At 49.2% G+C, this 16,671-nt stretch overlaps 1 long non-coding RNA gene across 1 annotated transcript; it reads right to left on the bottom strand.

The window, feature by feature from the left end:
* On the bottom strand, positions 1-11,289 carry LOC121476974. The gene is made up of 3 exons (XR_005984066.1): positions 10,807-11,289; positions 2,339-2,490; positions 1-195 (listed from the first exon to the last, which is right to left on the bottom strand). It is a non-coding gene; the product is annotated as an uncharacterized LOC121476974 (long non-coding RNA).
* Between the last annotated feature and the right edge of the window lie 5,382 nt (positions 11,290-16,671).

The following is a 16,671-nucleotide window of genomic DNA, read 5'->3' as shown; positions in this document are numbered from 1 at the left end:
TGAGGTCTGGGGGGACAGACAGAGGGGAGCGGGACCCCTCTCAGGAGGCGCCAGCTTGGAGGCAGGAGCTGGAGGGCCTGAGAGGGGTGGTGGCTGACATGTCACTTGCCAAAGGGGATGAATGAGACACACATAGGGGTGCGGGATGCTATGTTTTCTTCTTGGAAAGAAGCGCGGGACCAAAGGAGGCAGGACCTGAAGAGGAAGAGAAAGGCAAATCATAGCGTTAGAGACGCAGGGAGGGTGAGGCCACCTAGAACGGTCGGGCACACCGGGGCACACCTGGCTTAGGAGCTGAACAGCATCACACTTCCACAAAAGGCGAAGACTTGGTAGAGAGCTGGGCTGACTCCGTCACTAATAAGCCAGCTGATCTTATGCGTTCCAGCATCTTCTAGCAAAGAGGTGAAGCTGGGGTGCCCCTAGGTTTCCTTCCTCCCCGAGGACGGGCGCCCTTAACTCAAATGGTCCCGGCCCCGTCTCCGGGCCCTGCTCAGAGACCCCTCCTGAGCCCCGGGGAACAGAGTCATAAAGGCGTGGGGCAGCAGGTGCAGAGAGTGTTCCCAGGGCCTTCCGGCCCTAGCGAGAGCTGGAGCTCCGGGCATCCTGGTCAGGACGGGAAGGCCAGCGCGCAGGGCCACCGCAGCTCGGAGCGTGACATGTCCCTGGCACAAGCCCCGTGCCCGTGGGGCTGCACAGCTGCAGAGGGGGCTTGTTCAAGCAGGGCCACATCTGTTCCCACAGTCCTCTCGGCTTTTTGTAACCGTGCGCCAAGCTTGTCCCAGACCTTTGACCCCCAGTGTCATGCCAGGATCCAGCACAACAGGGGCCTTTCCCGTCAGAAAGTGAAAGGGACAGGCCTCATTTTGGAGAGCAAACAGCTGCTCTATCAGAAAGCAAGCCTTGGGGCGCCTGGGTAGCTCAGTCGGTTGAGTGGCCAACTCTTGATTTCAGCTCAGGTCAAGATCTCGGGGTCGTGGGATCAAGCCCCATGTGGAGCTCCACGCCCAGCAGGGAGTCTGCGTGAGATTCTCTCCCTCTCCCTCCCCCTAGCCTCCCCCCTCAAATAAATACATAAATCTTAAAAAAAATATTAAGCCTCTTAACTTCCTCTCAAGGCAGCTGTTGAAGGGATCCAGATCCAGCTGATCACTCTGGAAGACGTACTTCCAACGATTTACTCAGGGCCCCATAAATCTCTCCTGGATTTCAGCATCTTGGTCCAAACCATCGTGTTGCCTTTCCCCTCTTGAGTTAGAATTGAAAGCCAGGTCCTCTAGGAAGCCTGACAAGTGACTTGCTCAGCGCTACATCCCAGCGGCGAGGACCACACACCGAATGACTCTTGACTTCATTAAAGGTTCTGCCGATGCTATTACTTCACTACTTAAGAGCATCAACAATCCACCTATCTTGCTATTTCTCCTGTATTGTGCGACTTTTCATAAGTTCCTAGTTCATCTCCCAAACCTAGTGTTAATATTGTGTCTTCGTGCTTCTCCTTAGCACCAGCGTGCACAGCATTTTGTACCTAGAGCTGCTCAGTAATAGTTTGAGAATCTAGATTTTTCGCCAAAGGGCTTCCTTCCCCTCAACTCCCTCTGGGCTCATCCTCACTCTGCACCTGTTTATCCTCTGACTTTAGACACTGCCCTCTAGTACAATTTCTCCTCTCCAGAAAAAACCAGAACAGTCAAGAGAAAACAGCAAGACTCACGGAAGGCAATTAAATGGAGTTAAGGTCCCTGGGAAAACATTCTGTATGGCTGAAGAAAACATGCTGAGAGTAATTCTTCCAAGCCAAAAAAAAAGTCCTGAGGCCAAATTACTGCTTTGTACTATGAACTGAATCATGAGGCTCTATTAACAGGGAGGTGACCTTGACATAGGACATAGTTAGAGCTGACAAAGGCAGTAACAGGCAAAAGCTGCAGCGGGATCCATCTAACCAAGCTATTCTTTTAAAGACTCGCAGGTAGGGATCCCTGGGTGGCGCAGCGGTTTGGCGCCTGCCTTTGGCCCAGGGCGCGATCCTGGAGACTCGGGATCGAATCCCACGTCGGGCTCCCGGTGCATGGAGCCTGCTTCTCCCTCTGCCTGTGTCTCTGCCTCTCTCTCTCTCTGTGACTATCATAAATAAATAATTAAATTAAAAAAAATTAAAAAAAAAAAAAAAGACTCGCAGGGAATTACCGGAAAACAAAGTAAGACCAAGAATACAAACACGACACCAAGTCAAGATAGTACTTGGAGGCGGACTTTACGGGACAGCTTTGGCTGACAGCACTTACCACCCTGCATCTTATGTGTGACCTTTATCAGATCCCGCAGAACTCACCTGGGTAAGTGTCTCGGCCGGTCTGGGCTGCTGTCACAAAATGCCAGAGACGGGGTGGCTTACAAGAGAACTCCATTTCTCACAGCTCCGGGGGCTGGAAGGCCAAGATCAGGGAGCTGGCGAAGCCGTCTTCTTGCTGAGTCTTCACATGGCTGAAAGAGGGCAAGAGAGCTCTGCGGGGTCCCTTTTTTAAGGACACTAATCTTAGTCATGAGGCCTCCATCCTCACGCCCTGGTCGCCCCGCGAGGGCCTGCGCAGGTGACCTCATCTATCCTCCCTGTCCCAGTCACTAGGGCTTTCAAAACAGAAAGCCTGCCCATCTCCATCTCCTTCGTGGTTCTCTGCCGCCTTCAGAACAAAACCCAAATGCCTGGGTATGGCACCCAAAGCCCTTCTTGATCCGGCTCTTAGCTTCAGCCCCTCTGACATGCTGAGCTTGGGCTCTGGTAAAGGACAAGAGGTTTGCCCACCGTCCAGTACTCGTGCCTCCCCGTCTGTGTGCTCAGTGCCCCTTCTGCTTATTTGCAAAGACCGCCCCAAACGTTCCCCTCTCAACACCCAGTTCCCTCGCAAGATGCCCTTGCTACTCTCTCATCAAGAGATGGCATCTCTTTCCACAACCACTGAAGCTGATCTGGCCTGTGACTCGCTTTGACCGTTAGAATGTTCTGGAAGTACATACTCTGTGGTTTCTGAGCCTGAACCTCAAGAGGCCTCCAGCTTGTGTTCACTCTCTTGAATCCTTACCCAACCAGTGAACTTCATTTTTGGTTGTAAATGAAACACCACAATCTGAAGCTTTAGAGTATGATTTCTCAAGCCACTTCTGAGGAACTGGATCAAACAAACTAGAAGTTTAGGGCATTAACCCCCGACCCTGGATGAACCTCGACCAGTTGGAAATGAGAAACAGGAAGGAACCAGACAGGTGCATCCTCTCTCCTTTCCCTCTCCGTGGCCTACGCTGGGGTATGGCCCCTCTTGCAACCCTCTACACGAGCAGATGTGCCATTGAGCAGTGTCTTCACAGCTCACTGCAGTAACGTCTCTCAGAGCAAATCCGTGCATCTTTCTTTGCTTCCTGTCCCTTTTGGTTCACCTTCCTTGCCCCAGGCTTGCACACCTAAAGAAAGGGTGAGCATCCTAACCTGTGTCTCAGGTTCTGTTTTCTAGAAGGTAAGGCGTAGGCAGCGGTCAATGTACACATGTCACAGCTAGGAGGTCCGTTCCTAATTCAGATGCTCTGGGCATGAGGTCAAGAAATCCCAGAAAGCACAGGCAACAGTTTCCTGTTGCTGCTGTAACAACTCATCACCAGCTTAGTGGCTTAGAGCGACACAAAATTCTTCTCTGAATGTTCCTCAGGTCATAAGACTGAAATCAGTGTCACTGAGCTGAAATCGAGTTGTTTGTGGGGCTGGTTCCTTTTGGAGGCTCTGAGAGCTGAATCTGCTCCCCTGCCTCTTTCAGCTTCTATTGGTGGCCTCTGTTCTTTGGCCCATGACCCCTCCTTCATCTTTGAAACCCCTCACTCCATCTCTGCTTCCACGATCATATCGCCTTCAAATCTCCCTTGGCCTCCCTCTTACAAGGGCCCTGTGATTGAGGGCGCATCCAGATAACCCAGGATATCTGGATATCAAAAGTCTCTTCTGCCATCTGTGTTCACATCACAAGTTCTGGGGATTGGGACCTGGATATCTGTGGGGCCACTATTCAGCCTCGCACAGTACATAGACCTCACTGCCCCCATATATACACCCCCGAGTATGACAAAGCACTTGCCTCCCGGAGTCCTCAGGCAAGTGTCTACTGACGTATCAGGCCCCCAGGTTTTAAATGAAAGGCCAGGTTTATAACATAATTCATCATTAATCTGGACATACTCTATCCCTTTTTCTCACAGCTTAAATAAATGATGCCTTGGAGAGTTTAATTGCGTTTGGTTGTCACAACGTGAACCAGACACTTGGCAATTACCTAAATAATCTGGCCAATTTGCATGTCAGATGCCCCTTAATTGTATCTGAATAGGTAGGTGTTCAATCTCTACTTCCCTGTGTGCTGGCTAGACCCAACTCGTTCAGGAGCAATAACTTCTCATGGTTTCTAATGAGAAATTGGAACTTATTACATCAAGTGACATCACATTTAGTCTCTTTCATGGCCTGTTTCTAAGACTTATAGGAAATCCACTAGGCACCAAGACAAGAAATGGATGTAGGTGAGTAGATCACCCAATTGTCCAGGTCTCATTTCCTTAATGTTTTATACCCCTAAAACCCTCTCCTTGGTTTAAACCAATTTATATTTTATATATATTTGTATTCATTTATTTATATACATATAAATATATCTTTATGTATATTTATATATTTATATTTTATATATATTTAAATGTGTAGAATGGGAAAAAATTGTGATGACAGCCTGTTTTAAGGCATTCATTCGGCTGTGTTTTTAAAAACTATATTTTTTCAAACAGATGATGTGTTTGTCCATTCTGTCAATAAATACTAATTTCATTGATATGCTAATGCTTGCAGCAAGGAGCAAATCAAAGTCCCTACCCCATAGACCTTACACTATGTTTAGGGGGGACAGATAATAAACACACAGACAAGTACACAGTATCAGGTGAGACATCTTATAAAGAAAAATAAAGCAGGGCAAAGAGAAAGAGAGTGTTGGCATCATGTCAAATGAAGTGGCCATGTCTGAGAGGAGACAATGAAATGAGGCCATAAGCTTGCACACGTCTGGCATAAAAGCAGAAGGAACAATCCATGTAAGAATTTGAGACATGGACAGCAGGAAAAGCAGTGGTCCCGAGGTCAGTGTGACTGGCTTGTTTGAGGACCAGCATGGGCTCTGGGGTGGCTGGAAATGGAGTGATGGTAGATGTTTGAAGGGTTGTGTCCCCTAAATTCATACAATGAAACCTCATCCCCAAGATGATGGTAGTATGAAGTAGGGCCTTTGGGAGGCTCTATTAATGGGACAAGAAAAGAAACCCCAGACTAATGCAACATTGTGTGTCAAGTATACTCAGATAGAAAAATTTAATGGAAAATTAAAAAAGAAACACCAGAAAGCCCCCCTTGTTCCTTCTGCTACATTAAGGCACAGTGAGAAGACATCTATGAACCAGGAAGTGGGCTCTCCTTTAGACACTAGGGCTTAGCTTAGACTTTCCAGCCTCCAGAATCATAAAAAAAATAAGTTTCTGTTGTCTACAGGCCACCCAGTCTGTGCTCTTCTACATAGCAGCTCAGGGGAACTAAGACGAGACAAGATCCAATAGCTAAGCCAGGGGAAGCACAGGGAGGCACTCTCACCCCTAGCCTAATACCATCCCATGCCCTCTGGTTTTCAATTCTTTTACTTTCTTAAGATTTCCTTGATCCCACTCCATGGGTTCAACAGCAGTGTAAGACCCATAGTTGGGCACTGGTCAACCATGTATAGGAACATGGGTAGGGACCATGGTTGGTCACTGGTCACCATCTGGCTCCTATAAGCTTTGGACCTATCTTCACCACATGTCTCACCGCCTTGTTACTGCAGTGCCCTGCAGTTATGTGCATGTGCACCACCTCTGCTCAGCTGGCCGGGACTGGGGGCTCCTTCGGGCAGGGCCACGTCTGCTAAGGTGCACCTCCTCCCCATCCAGGACCAGGACTGCCCATGTTAAGCCTCCATAAAATTGGCCACCTAAAAGGTGAAAGAAGCTGCTCAGTTTCTCCAAGTTGTGTGTCATCATGAACCAAATGGCAACTCAGAGACAGAGTGTTCACTGTCTCAGTTGGTATTGTGGCCTGAGGGCAATGCAGGGCACACTTTTCCCATCAGGTCCTTGACTGGCGAGGGAGAAGAGGGTGCACAAGGGGCCTCTTCAAAAGGTGCTTCCAGCAGCCTCCACCCAGGGTAGGCTGGGAAAGTCCGGTCCACCAGGGAGGTCCAGTGTGATGGTTAATTTTGTGGGTCAGTCTGACTGAGCTAAGGGATACCCACATAGCTGGTAGGACATTATGTCTGGGCGTCTCTGGAAGGCGTTTCTGGAAGAGATGATACTTGAATCAGTCTGCTTGGTAAATAAGTTCGCCCTCACCAGTGCAGGTGGACATCATCTAACTCAGGGCCTGAATAGAGCAAAAAGGCAGAGGAAGACTGAATCTGCCCTCTTTTTTGAGCTGAGACATCCACCCTCTCCTGCTCTCAGACATCAGTGTTCCTGGTTCTCTGGCCTTCCGGCTGGGACTGAATTACACCAGCTTTCCTGGTTCTCCAGCTTATAGAAGACAGACCATAGAACTCCTCGCCCTCCTTAATCACATGAGCCAATTCCTATAATAAATCTCAATTTTATATATATCTACATATATATCCTATCAGTTCTGCTTCTCTGGAGAACCCTTGACTAATGCATCCATATATGACTACTTCTACCTTGATCTTCTAGACAGCTTTCCATCTGACTGCCTCTAATCTAATAGGCTTCTAGGCTCCTCTCTGGCCTTTTGGTCTGTGGATGGGAAATTATATCCTCGATCCTAAATTACTACTTTCAGAGACTAATAACCAGAATTAAGTGTCACACACATGTCTGGCTACAGAAAACATCAGAATTCTCTTTGGATCCTATAAAGGGCTGAACTCAAGTTGGGTTTTTACTTTATTAGAAAACCATGACTGAATAATGTAGCTTTTGTATATTCATGCCAAAAGGGTGGGGGTGATTTGAACTGAATTTATGAGCCTTTTTTTTAGAGGGAGAACTTTTTTTTTTTTTAAAGATGTTTATTTATTTATTCATGAGAGACACAGAGAGAGAGGCAGAGACACAGGCAGAGGGAGAAGCAGGCTCCATGCAGGGAGCCCGATACAGAACTCAATCCCAGGACCCCGGGATCACGCCCCAAGCTGAAGTCAGACGCTCAACCACTGAGCTCCCCAGGTTCCTCTGAATTTCTGAGCTTTATTTATCACTTTTAAATTTACCTCACATTGCACATCGAATCAGGAGGAACATTCTATCAAATCTATTTGCATTACTATTTCAGATATATGCCAATATTCAACTGTGAGTCTCCAAACATAAGAAGATTACAACTCAAGTTTAGCTTTGACAGAAGTGAAAGGGAGGTCCCATACCACGAGCATCACCCCCATCTCCTCCCTCCTGGACACACGTGGTTCGGTCAGGTCCAATCTCCCTGAGTCGGCAGGTGCCAGAGCTGTCTTCGGATCATTGCTTCTCTGTGACAGTCTCTGCTGGCCCGCAGCCTTCCTTTCAGATGGATTATTGACCACTGTGGTGGGGGACAGTCTGGGCCCAGTGGGAACTCCATGGCTGTGGGGCCCCCAAGCCCAGAGAGAGCTGAGCTTCAGGCACAGGGGTTGGATTTCTCAGCTGCCACAAGTTAAAAAGCATCACTTCTATTTTTGTTTGGTATTTTTGTGAAACTGGATTTGTGACAATGGGTGATAAAAACAAGCAAAATAACTGAGCAATTAATCACTCATAGTGATTGTCATATAGACTCCCAAATTGACCAGTGTGCATTAAGCCTGTGCTTTTCAGTAGTGAAATCGTTTTTGTTGTTCTCATTGGCGTGTGTGTGTGTGTGTGTGTGTGTGTGTGAGAGAGAGAGAGAGAGAGAGAGAGAGAATAAAGCAGTCATTTTTCACCTCCCTGGGCCAATTTCCACCCCAGGCCTTGGGACAAATTTCCAGGAAGTGGGCTGGGGATCCAGGACCCAGGGATCAAGATATGAACAACATAGCTACAATCTCACTCAAAATTGCATCTTCCAGCTGACACCCAACCAAGGTCTGTTCTGTACCAGGGCACCCAGGTCTCTACCCTGTGGGTGAGCATCCTGCCCATGCAGCAGACTGCTGAGGATGCTTCCCCTCACCCACACACTCTCATGCTGGGTGCTCTTCATGCCTTCCTGGGGATCCAAGCTCCTGTCTGGCGTCACCTTCCTTCAGCCTGAAGAACTTCCCTGAGCACCTCTTGGAGCGCAGGCCTGCCAGTGACAGATACTATTTTCTTTTCTCTGAAAATGTCTTTATTCCACTTTTATTCTGGAACGCTAGTTTCTCTGGATATAAAATCCTGGGTTGACGAGGGTTTTTTTTTTTTTTTCTTTCTCCCCCCCACCCCCTTTCAGTACTTGAAAGATGTTCTACTGTTTCCTGGTCTCCATTGTTTCAATGAGAAGTCAGAGAACTTTTGAATCATTGTTTTGAATCATTGTATATAAAGAGTGACATTTTGCTCTGGCTGCTTTCTGATTTTTTTGTCTTTGATGCTTCACAGTTTGACTATCATGTGCCTGGGCATGGTTTACTTTATATTCATTTTGTTTCATTGATCTTCTGGTATCTATAAACGGCTTTCACCAAATGTGGGGAAATTTAGCCATGATTATTTTTAAAGATTTTATTTATTTATTCTTGAGAGACACATAGAGGCAGAAACAGAGGCAGAGAGAGAAGCAGGCTCTCTGCCAAAAGCCTGATGTGGGACTCAATCCCGAGACTCTGGGGTCACGCCCTGAGCCAAAGGCAGTCGCTCAACCACTGAGACACCCAGGCATCCCCTCTGTCTGCTTTCGACCACATTCCGCACCTCAGGCAGTTTTCCTGGCCCCAGGGTTCACAGTGTTAGTCTATGGGAGGGACAGTCCTTGGCTACTCCCAGAAGTGGACCTCTGTTCAGGATGCTGACAGGAAATCATCTGACAGCCCAGCTCACTCCCCCTCTCGCCCTTCTGACCTCCCAGGAAGTTCACCGGGTCAGTGTGAAAACAGAACTCCTCTACCTGAAAAGTCCTAGTGCCAGCAGTGGTACAGAACAGGATTCCTTCTGTTATTCTCATGCAAACATGATTTTTAAAATTAATCAGTTTCTAAAATAACCTGGTCCTGAATTCATCCATTCATAGTCAAAAGGATTATGAGTCCAGAGGAATAAATACTGAGTGAAAAGGCCTGGGTAAGGCCCAGATCTCTTCTACACCCCAGCTGTGTGACCCCGACAGGTGACTTGCCCTCTCCAACCAGCTACATACCAGGAGACCATTGCACCCCTTTGCCCCCTCACCGCCTCACAGGCTGATCATGAAGATCAAATGATGCAACACACAGAAACGTTATTATAGACTATAGCTGACATGAATATTCTACTGTGACTCCCTGAAGTCCCAAAACTAACTTCTAATCCCTGGGCCATGGCATATAGATGGGCTTGTGTAAATGTGTGAACAAAGGGTATAGATAGGATCCCATTCTTCCACAGGCAGTGCCTAAGGGGCAATGGGGTGGGGGTGGGGATTACCCTTCAACTAAGTCCCAAAGAGAGGAGGGCCAGCTTTTCTTTTCTTGAAAATGCAAAGCTGAAGTCATTTATTTGCAAACTCCAGAAGAGATGCAACCTTAATTGCCCAGTGTTACTAGATATGCTGCCGACCAGCTCCTCGGGAAGCCTTGGAGGGGAAGCAGAAGTCTGGAGACCACTGGCCAGGAAACTAGATGGTATCACTTAATAAATAGGAAGGAGAGGGATGCCTGGGTGGCTCAGTGGTTGAGCGTCTCCCTTCAGCTCAGGGCGTGGTCCTGGATCAAGTCCTGCTTCGGGGTCCCTGCATGGAGCCTGCTTCTCCCTCTGCCTGTGTCTCTGCCTCTGTGTGTCTCTCATGAATGAATAAATAAAATATTTTTTTAAAATAGGGAGGATGGGCAGCCCCGGTGGCTCAGTGGTTTAGTGCCACCTTCATCCAGGGGTGTGATCCTGGAGACCTGGGATCGAGTCCCACATTGGGCTCCCTACTTGGAGCCTGCTTCTCTCTCTGACTGTGTCTCTGCCTCTCTCTCTCTGTGTGTGTGTCTCTCATGAATAAATAAAATAAAATCTTTAATAAAATAAAATAAATAAAAATAGGGAGGAGAAAGGGACCCTGATTACACTGAGAGCCTTTCACACGAAAGGAAACTGGTTTTTAATTTTGATCGGAGGAGGGACCTGAGAATTAGGGATGACACTGGAGCCCCACTGTGAGCCCAGCACCGAGCTAGGAGAGGCTGCTGGGAGACACCTGGGGAAGCAGCGTTGGCCCGGGGGAAGGAGAGTCGCAGCTGTAAGTAAAGGCACAAATGCAGGAAAAGGGGAAGCATGGTTTGGAAGAAAATGAGACCGAAGCCACCATTCAGTCTCCCTGGGCTCAGTGCCATGTGTCTGAAATGAGTGAAATATACCCACTTCTTAGAGTCGTGCAACTATTTTCCAAAAGTCTTCCAAAGTCCCCCCTGCATGCATGACATTTTGCCCAAGAGAAGGGAAAAGTGGATACAGGGTTGAAGGAAGTCACAGAGTAGGAGCTGGGCAGCTCCCGAACGGCCTTCCCCACCTTCTCCGGATGCATCCCTCCCAGCTGTGGCCACCTTTGTCCCTGCTCACCTTGCCTCCTTCCGGGTCTTTAAACGCACTGAGCTCCCGCGCCTTGCTCCCTGGTGGGCTCTTTCTCACTATCCAGGTCTCTGCTCGAACTTCACCTCCTGGGAGAGGCCTCTCTGGGCCCCGGGCCTCAGGTCCCTTGTGGGGGCCAGTCACTTCCTATCACTCCGTCCGTTGTTCTCAAAGCCCTTGATGCTATCTGAAATTATCTTGTTTACTTGTGTGATTGTCATTGTCAGTCTGCAGTTCTCAGCAGGATGCAGGCTGCCTGAGAGCAGGGGGCCTGTTTGCCCATTGCAGCATCCACAGTGCTCGGAATCCTTTGAAGTCCTGACAAATATTTGATGAAAGAATGAATAGGATGAGTTGAGGATTCCACACTATGACGCGCCTGAACACTTGGAGAATGCCCACTGGCTTAACGATGGTATGTAGTAGTAGTAGCAGCGTCACTATTTTTCCTCTTTTGTTCAAGTCTGTTTATTTGGATAAGGCAGTAATAACGACCCTGAAATGGGAGAGCAAGAAACCCTGATGTTTCAAACAAAACAAAACAAAACAAAACAAAACAAAACAAAACAAAACAAAACACCGTCCTTTTTTCTGGAGGACAAGGGCAAGACCCGAATATTCTGACCACTAACCTTCCAGAGGCAGCTGTGAGCACTGGGGAGCGCACAGGCCCACGGCCTACTGCTAATCAGCTGTGTGACCTTGGGTAAGGGGCAACCTCTCCGCACCTGTTTCCCCACCTGAGAAACAAAAGGGATCGACCAGATGCTGCACTATCCCTTCTAACTAGAACCTAGAACTCTCTCTCATCTCCTTAAACTGTTCTTGATTGCCTCCTGGAAGAAAAGCAAACGAACTAAAGACAAGTGTAGGCAGAGGTTCTAGAACTAAACATGGTAGACAACTCTCAAATGGTTGGATGGGACAGTCTCCTTTCTAGGGAGAGAGAGGGGGAGACCCAGGAGAGGTCTCAGAACGCCTTCACCTTCGATTCAGGTTAGAGACTAACTTGGCTTTGAACACTTACCATCAGCTCCTTTATACCTGGATGTCCTTTCACCCTTAACATTAGGAGGTAGGCATGGCCATCCGGTCTGCAGGGTAGGGGTGGGGGTGGAGGGGGTGCTGCAAAAGTCACACAGCTGCAAAGCACAAGCCTGGGAGTGAGAACCAGGTTTGTCTTCCCACTCTTTCGGCCCCCTAGAAGGTGGGTGTTCCCACCAATGGGTCCCAAACCTCCTTATCATCAAAATCACAGGGAACACCTTCCAAGGGGCCCCACGACACCAGAACCTTCAGGGGCGCTGCTGGGAAATCTGTGCTTATCAAAAGCTCTCCGTGTCCCAGAGACCCAGGCCGACAAGGAGCTCCCTGTGTTAGGCTGGGCTGGGAGCCACCTCGCCGCTGGGCACTGTCCCAGAATGTCCCTCTCCTCTCCCGGCCCCTCCCTGTGGGGCTGCACCTGCGCCCACCCCCGACCCCCGCTGCGGGATGTCCCGCAGCGCCTTCTGCTGGACACCCCATCGCACCTCAACTGCCACCCAGGGTGTCCAGCGGCGCTCCCCACCCCTTAGTAGCATCGAGAAATGGAATACAGTGTCGATCCCCCCCCCCATGAAGGTGAGCCCTGCTGACACCCGCTGACTGAGAACATGCACACTGGTCATACACTATTAATGGACAAATGGGTTAAGAATTTGTTTCTTTTTTTAAATAATAAATTTATTTTTTATTGGTGTTCAATTTGCCAACATACAGAATAACACCCAGTGCTCATCCCGTCAAGTGCCCCCCTCAGTGCACATCACCCATTCACCCCCACCCCCCGCCCTCCTCCCCTTCCACCACCCCTAGTTCATTTCCCAGAGTTAGGGGTCTTCATGTTCTGTCTCCCTCCCTGATATTTCCCACACATTTCTTCTCTCTTCCCTTATATTCCCTTTCACTATTATTTATATTCCCCAAATGAATGAGAACATACAATGTTTGTCCTTCATCGATTGACTTACTTCACTCAGCATAATAGGGGCACCTGGGGGGCTCAGTGGTTGAGCGTGTCCGCCTGGGGCTAAGGTCATGACCCCTGGGTCCTGGGCACCTGCTTCTCCCTCTGCCTGTGTCTCTGCTGCTCTCTGTGTGCCTCACATGAATCAATCAATCACATCTTAAAAAAAAAAAAAAAAAAGAATTTGCTTCTAATAAGAACAGTAGTGGCTGCACACACTGGGGCAGGAGGAACATGGTTTATTCATTTTGGGGCACGAGTAGGTAAAGAGTTGCTCCTCTAGGAATTACCCAGACTTTCTTCATTCACCTGTTCATTCGTCTCTTTCCAACACGTATTCATTGAATAACAAATACTAGTAAATACCAAGCATCCCTCTAGAATAGAACAAGACAAAATGCCCTCTCCTCAAGGCGGTTATAGTCTAGTGATGGAGATGGGCATTCCATAAACAAGTAGATAAATGCCTACTTACACAGGGTGAGGAATCCTATGGAAGAAAAAAGCTAGTTTTGGGGTGCCTGGGTGGCTCAGTCCATGAAATGTGCAACTCGATCTGGGAGTTTTGTGTTGGTTTTAGATTTATTTATTTGTTTGTTTATTTATGAGAGATACACACAGAGACAGAGACACAGGCAGAGGGAGAAGCAGGCTTCTCATGGGGAGCCCGATGTGGGACTCAATCCCAGGACCCTGGGATCACACCCTGAGCCGAAGGCATATGCTCCACTGCTGAGCCACCTGGGCATCCCTTGATCTGGGAGTTGAGTTCAGGCCCCAGGTTGGATGTGGAGATGACTTCAAATAAAATATTTTTTCAAAAAGAATTAGGAAAAAAAAGAATTAGGTTTTGAGAGCCCTATTTTAGGAAGGAAGGTCAGGGAAGGCCTCTCTCTGGAGCTTAGAGCTCAGATCTGGAATTTGAGACAGAATGAGCCATGCGAAGCAAGGAGGGGGTTCCAGGTGGTGTAAGGAGTTCTCATTTGAGGTCCTCAAAGGCAGCAGGAGCATGCTGAGTGAGGGGCTGGTGAACTGAGATAAGTTTAGGGAGTGTGGTTAACAATAAGCACCTATTATGGGACAGCGCTGTTCCGCTTGCCATCCACACATCGTCCCAGTTGATCCCCACCGGTCTTAAGAAGTAAATAACAGTCTCCTCTTTTGAATTTATAGATGAGAAAATTGAGGCACAGAGGGAATACATACTTTGCCCCAAGTCCTGTAGATAGTAGGGAGCGAAACTAGGATTGAAACCCATGCATTTCAGCTTCTGCACCCAGACTCGACACTCATCCGGCGCCCTACGCTGCCCTCTAGGCATCGCCAAGGACTTTGTGGTTTTATTCTAAGTGCAGGGAGACCTCGTCAGCTTTTAAACAGGAGCTCTGAGCGATCCCTCTTACGTTTTACAAGATTGTGCTAAATGCATAACAGATTATAGGAGGGCAAGAGGAGAGGGGCAAGCTGGGAGGCAAGTGCAGCGGTCCAGGCAAGCAATGACGGTGGCTTACACGAGGTGGGGCGAGTGGAGACGGGGGAGAAGAGGAAGGAACTGATACAGAAGTGACAGGACTGGTGACAGGTCACGTGCGGGGTGCACGAGAGGAAGCCCCTGAGCTCAGGAAGCCGGATGGTGGACCACTGCCTGGGATGGAGGGGGTAGCAGATGTGGGAGAGTGAGTACCGTCAGTCCGTCTCACAGTGAGTGGGGGATGCGGGTGATACGTCTAAGTGACAAACCAAGTGGGCTGCTGGAACCTCACGGGCATCTCAAGCTCAGCGTGTGTAAAAGCCAACTCGTCATTGCCCTCATTGTGAAAATCAGAGGAGGCATCTAGGTTGGAAATGGAAACGTGTCGTTTTTAGCCTCGTAGGTGCTGTTTAGAAGGAGACGGTGCTGCCCCAGGAGGGGCTGGGGGGGTGGAGCAAGGCCAGGCCCTCTGGGAACTCCTGCATTTGGAGGTTGGATCTGGGAAGATGAAAGAGGTGGAGGGAGGGAGACAGCCGGAGATCTGCGATGATGATGATGATGATGATGATGATGATCATCATCATCATCATCATCATCATCATCGAGGTGAGCCGACAAGGAAGGAAAAAATTACAAAACAAAAGCAGCCTAGGGCTGCCCTCATAATGTCCTCTGAAAAAGAAAGAGCGCCCTCCTTCCTGCCTCCTTACACCCGGGGAGGAATTGGCCAGGGCCCAGAGACGGTTGGGTCTGAGCACAGGCCCAGGGTGGCGGGAGCCCATCTGCTTGGGTGAGTCCCTGCACCAGTCTGCTCTAGAAAGCAGGACACCCCGAAATAGAACCCGCGTCTCCACACTTTCTCTGAGTCCTCAGTCTCTGGCGGGGCTCACGGGGATTCACAGAGGTGTGGACCCGGAGTCAGCTCTGGGAGAGAAACTGCACCCTGTGGGTGGGTGCCTGGGGCTCAGGCATTATTAGTCATGTTCCCGTTGTCATTTCCTGTGGGTTTTTTTTTTCTCTTTCCCTGCCCTGGCCCCTGATTTTACCTGCTTCTCTTTTTCTTTATTATCTTTCACCCGAAAGCATTACGATGTCAGCAATCATTTTATTCCCATAATCCCATGATAAGCATGTCATCGTTAATTAATATGGTGATGAAAATGTTCTCTTTTATATCCCTTTTGGGTGCTGAGAGTTGCTGCCATAGACGTTTAAGAGGTTCTTGTCTCTAGTGCGAAGAAAGGCAAGATCGGTCTTCACCCTGAGGCCCAACCCTGTACAGGAAACACAGTTCCACGCCGAGTGCTCTCCAGCTTCTAGCCTGACAGCCCAGGCATGGGGGTGACCAAGAGCCACTGGGAAAGCTCTACCATTTAAAAAAAGCCCAGTTCTACAGGGCTTCTCAAACTTTAACGAGCTTATGAATTCACTACCTGGGGATCTTGTTAAAAGGCAGCTTCTGAATTAGGAGGTCTGGTGGGGATGGAGATGCCACCTTTCTAACGTGAGGCTGGGGGCTGGCAAACAGACCTCGTTGGAGTATCAAGGATTCACCAAATAACCAAAAAATAGGAAAACGCAAATGTACTGTGATTGTGTCTCCCCAGATGAGACCTGCTTCCCATCTGTGCCCCTGTGCTGAAATCAGGGTCGCCAGCTCCCTCCCCAGCATCTCCAAAGAACCCGGAGAGGGAACAGAGCAAGAGGAGGCCAGGAGCCCCCCGCCCCCACCCCCCACCCGACCCCCGTTGGGGAGGCAGGAGGCTGTGGCAGGGAGAGGTGGCCGGGAAGGAGTCTAGGACTAAGGCTTGGCCTCCTCATCAGCTCAGTCAGATGCTGGCATCCCCAGGTTCAAGAGAAAAGTCAGTGGAGAGCAAGACACCCACGTAAACAGATGGGACTGGCCGGACGCAGGGACGCAGGGACGCAGGGACTCAGTTTCCCACCTCCTCTCCTAGTCCCTGAGAGGCTGGAGGACTAGCTTCTCAGGGACGCCCTGCCGCCTCCTACCACTGTCAGCACTCAGGCGGCGTGGGTGGAGGTTGGGGAGAGCCTTGACCTTGACTCAGGAGTGAGAAACCCTGGTTCTCGGGCCGAGATGGTCCACACTAGGGCACAGGTGCCCTCGCTTATCCCTCACCCCCCACTTGAAACCCCTACAAAAGTGAGAAACCGCTCCGAAGAGTCAAGTGGAGAGGTTAGAATGAAACGTAGAGCCAGGAAGGAGAGAATCGTGGGACCAAGGGGAAAACGAGACAGCTGAGAGCAGAATGGGGGAACACAAAAGACCCGCTTGCCACCGTGCCATGGAAGGAAAAAGGGAAGGATGAAGATCCGGAAAATGTAGAAGAAAATGTAGGTACTCCAGGAGGACAGAAAC

Source organism: Vulpes lagopus, chromosome 16 (genome assembly GCF_018345385.1).
Source record: "Vulpes lagopus strain Blue_001 chromosome 16, ASM1834538v1, whole genome shotgun sequence".
NCBI classification, from domain to species: Eukaryota; Metazoa; Chordata; class Mammalia; order Carnivora; family Canidae; genus Vulpes; species Vulpes lagopus.
The sequence above is the reverse complement of the archived record's forward strand: the minus strand, read 5'-3'. Positions and strand labels throughout refer to the sequence as shown.